This window comes from Thunnus maccoyii, chromosome 13 (genome assembly GCF_910596095.1).
Source record: "Thunnus maccoyii chromosome 13, fThuMac1.1, whole genome shotgun sequence".
NCBI lineage: Eukaryota > Metazoa > Chordata > Actinopteri > Scombriformes > Scombridae > Thunnus > Thunnus maccoyii.
This window is the reverse complement of record NC_056545.1, coordinates 20831866-20836132: the sequence shown is the minus strand read 5'-3', so window position 1 is coordinate 20836132 and position 4267 is coordinate 20831866. Positions and strand designations below refer to the sequence as shown.

Below are 4267 nucleotides of genomic sequence, written 5' to 3'. Positions count from 1 at the left end.
TGGAAAGCATATTCAGAACTGCACATATGTACAACCAGCTCCCTCTAGTGGAAGATCTTGTGAACTATTTTTGTCTTCATTTATGAAAATGGCAATACTTGTTTTTTTTACATGCAAAAACAAAAATTAAGAGTGTAGGAAATTATTAATTAAATTACACTAGAATGAAAGAAGGCATGAAAGAGCTATTGATTTGGTTAGACATTTGATTGTTAGAAAACATTAATTTAAAGCAATATGGCATTTTAATTTGTCAAGGCAACACTGTCCTTTGATGACTTGAATCTATTACTTCAGGTTGATTTATTAAAACTATCTTGTATCATAGACAGTGGGACAGATTGAGTGACAGGTACAGTAACAGCTAGCGTTGTGTTGAAGACAATGTAATAGAGTGCAGCAGGTGTATAATTGAGAGATGCCTGTCTTTGATAAATTGCCTGTCCTCACATCTCTAATGTTTCCATACAAACAGGCTTGCTGCAAGCAGTCTGTAACATCCTCACTTACAATTTACCTCTTATCTCATTTATAGTCTAAAGGGCTGCAAAAACAGGCAATTCATAGCGTTCAGGCTTGATTTATGAAAGATGCATGCACACTGATGTCTACCTGAAAGGACATTGTAATTGAAAAAGTTCTACTTGTATGTATCTTCAGCTCTGATTGCAACTTAAATTCAAGTTTTTTTCTGTTTATAAAAGATGCAAATCTTAGACTTTTACAGTTACACTTTCTTGAGAGCACCCAATGTTTTTGAAAGGATCTTATTTTTAGGTTTATATAATTTGCCTGCATAAGACATTTAAGAAAAAAACACACTGAGATTATTTCTTATGTGTTTTGACTTTTTATTTAAGGACAGTTTTTGCACTCTTTCATCAAGCTAAATTATTGAGGAAATCTCCCTCTGTGTGAGTGGCACTGCCCCGAGTCTTCTCTGCCATCTCACCCCTAGTATCTTTAAATGGAGTGTTCAGGTCCTCCGTCAGCTGTTTGCAGGTGGCTGAAACAAACAAACAAACAAACAAAAAATACAAAGGTTAAATGGACACATGGAGATGGTGCAGTCTGATATTTATGTACGTGTCAGAATGTCATACCATTTCCCTGAACTTTTGCATGGAAGCATATTTTAGGGCTGTATCTACTACAGTCCATGACATGTACTACAATATTACATGACAGTAGTTTTTTCTGTTTAAAACAATGATAAACACGAACATGGCCTGCACCTACATTTTTATCTTAAATAACTGCATTTTCAGACAACAGTACTCACTTAAATAAACAAAGAGTGCAGTGCAGTATGTGCAGTATAGAGCCATCTGGTGCTGTTTGTCATCTCGTCTCATACTGGGGCTGATTCTCATCTCTACTGTCATCCTTGGTCATGTCCTTTTAGCTCTATCTCGCACTGTGAAATAAAATAAAACACAGATAAACTTATTAGACCCAGACAGCAGTACTATATACAAATTTAGTATCTTGAGGGAGGTTATCCTATAACTATTGCCAACATATTACTAAAATATAAAACAAATATATTACTATTATGCTGTACCTTGCTTTTCGTCAATATAAAGACATAGCTTCATCTCTCTCTGGTCTGCTCCCTTATCTCTGTTTGCATCTTGAGATTGTTTCTTTGGGCTCCTTCTGGATCTTTTTTATCATTTGGAGTCAAGGAGAATCTTGAATTGAAAAAAAACAACCCACAAATAAACCTTTCATTGATTCTGGGATAAATAATTGCATTTCCTCACAGGACAGTACTATACATTTCTGTGAACATAAAGTATCTTTGGAGCCATTTTACTTGTTCGAGTTACCCAGAGCTGTCCCTCATCTCTTCTCTCTTCATTACGTCCCCCATCTTTGTTTGCATACTTGGGTTCCTCTGGGGTCTTTTTTTGTCATTTGGGGTCTTGGAGTCACCCAAAGGAAGCACTGAAGAGCAACAACAAAAAGACAGATTCACTTGTCATTATCTGAGATAAATAACTATTTTCTCAGACAGCGGCACTCTACACTTATGTATTCTTCAATGTCCAATAAAAAGACTTTGCTTACCTCATCACTTCCTGGGTTGTTCATCATGTTTTCTCTTCTTGGCCTGCGTTCATTCATCTCTGCTTTCATCTGCAGAGTTTTCTTTTTCCAAGGGGCAACTTTTCTTCATCTCCTGCCTCATCAAGGTTCTGTTCCCTCATCTTCATTTGACTTGGGGGCTCTCTCTCATCTGTTTGGTCATCCTGGGGCTGTCCGCCATCTTATGTTTCCTACTGAGGCCTTTTCATCCAAAGACAGCACTGAAAAACAATCACAGAGAAAACAAACAACCAGAAAGAATCCTATGCAAAATTTATCTCCTCCTGTTCTAGGTCAACAGCATAAAAGTAAAAAAGTATAAATTCTCTAGCTGTCAAACTCAACTTTTCATATTCTATATTAAACACTGGCCAGTTCTGCCTCTCAGTGAAACAATCAGGTCAAATGCTGCCCTGAGAAGGTGACGCTCTTACATGTTGACTCCAGGTAGATTCCACCATGAGGAGGATTAATCTTACTTAATGCATTTGTACTTTTTGGCCTTTGTTTCTTCCTGGTAGTCAGGAGAGTTACAGGGAGGCCGTAATGCCACTGCTACTTCCATTAGTACTTTTTCTCTTTGTTTTCCCCAGGTTGTACCACTTCACTGGGTTCCTTGTCACTGTCACATCACATCACTTCACGTGTACATCACATCACTTCACGTCATGTCACATCACTTCACGTCACGTCACTTCACGTCACATCACTTCACATCACATCACTTCACGTCACATCACATCACTTCACGTCACGTCACGTCACTTCACGTCACATCACATCAAGTCACTTCATGTCACTTCACGTCACGTCACATCACATCACGTCACGTCACGTCATGTCACTTCACGGCACATCACTTCACATCACATCACGTCACGTCACATCACATCACGTCACGTCACGTCACGTCACGTCACGTCACTTCACTTCACATCACATCAAGTCACTTCATGTCACTTCATGTCACGTCACTTCACGTCACATCACTTCACGTCACATCACTTCACGTCACATCACATCACTTCACGTCATGTCACATCACTTCACGTCACTTCACGTCACATCACTTCACGTCACATCACTTCACGTCACATCACTTCACATCACATCACTTCACGTCACATCACATCACTTCACGTCATGTCACTTCACTTCACATCACATCACGTCACGTCACGTCACGTCACTTCACGTCACATCACATCAAGTCACTTCATGTCACTTCACGTCACGTCACATCACATCACATCACGTCACGTCACGTCATGTCACTTCACGGCACATCACTTCACATCACATCACTTCACGTCACATCACGTCACGTCACGTCACGTCACGTCACGTCACGTCACGTCACATCACATCACGTCACGTCACGTCACTTCACATCACATCACTTCACGTCACATCACATCACTTCACGTCATGTCACTTCACGTCACATCACATCACTTCACGTCACGTCACTTCACGTCACATCACATCAAGTCACTTCATGTCACATCACTTCACGTCACGTCACTTCACGTCACATCACTTCACTTAATGCATTTGTACTTTTTGGCCTTTGTTTCTTCCTGGTAGTCAGGAGAGTTACAGGGAGGCCGTAATGCCACTGCTACTTCCATTAGTACTTTTTCTCTTTGTTTTCCCCAGGTTGTACCACTTCACTGGGTTCCTTGTCACTGTCACATCACATCACTTCACGTCATGTCACATCACTTCACGTCATGTCACATCACTTCACGTCACGTCACTTCACGTCACATCACTTCACATCACATCACTTCACGTCACATCACATCACTTCAGGTCACATCACATCACTTCACGTCATGTCACTTCACGTCACATCACATCACTTCACTTCACGTCACATCACATCAAGTCACTTCATGTCACTTCACGTCACGTCACATCACTTCACTTCACGTCACGTCATGTCACTTCACGGCACATCACTTCATGTCACATCACATCACGTCACGTCACGTCACTTCACGGCACGTCACATCACTTCACGTCACTTTACTTCACATCACGTCACATCACATCAAATCACGTCACTTCACGTTACTTCACATTACATCACTTCACGTCACATCACATCAAGTCACCTCATGTCACTTCACAGCACTTCACGTCACAACACGTCACAACACGTAAAGTAAAA

The 4267-nt window shown here is 40.6% G+C and overlaps 1 long non-coding RNA gene across 2 annotated transcripts; it reads right to left on the bottom strand.

The window, feature by feature from the left end:
* Positions 1-842: 842 nt before the first annotated feature.
* On the bottom strand, positions 843-2786 carry LOC121910415. 2 transcript variants are annotated; one of them, XR_006099668.1, is made up of 5 exons: positions 2074-2786; positions 1820-1950; positions 1565-1694; positions 1283-1417; positions 843-1006 (listed from the first exon to the last, which is right to left on the bottom strand). It is a non-coding gene; the product is annotated as an uncharacterized LOC121910415 (long non-coding RNA). The 2 variants fall into 2 exon arrangements; XR_006099667.1 differs by having other exon boundaries at positions 1833-1950.
* Between the last annotated feature and the right edge of the window lie 1481 nt (positions 2787-4267).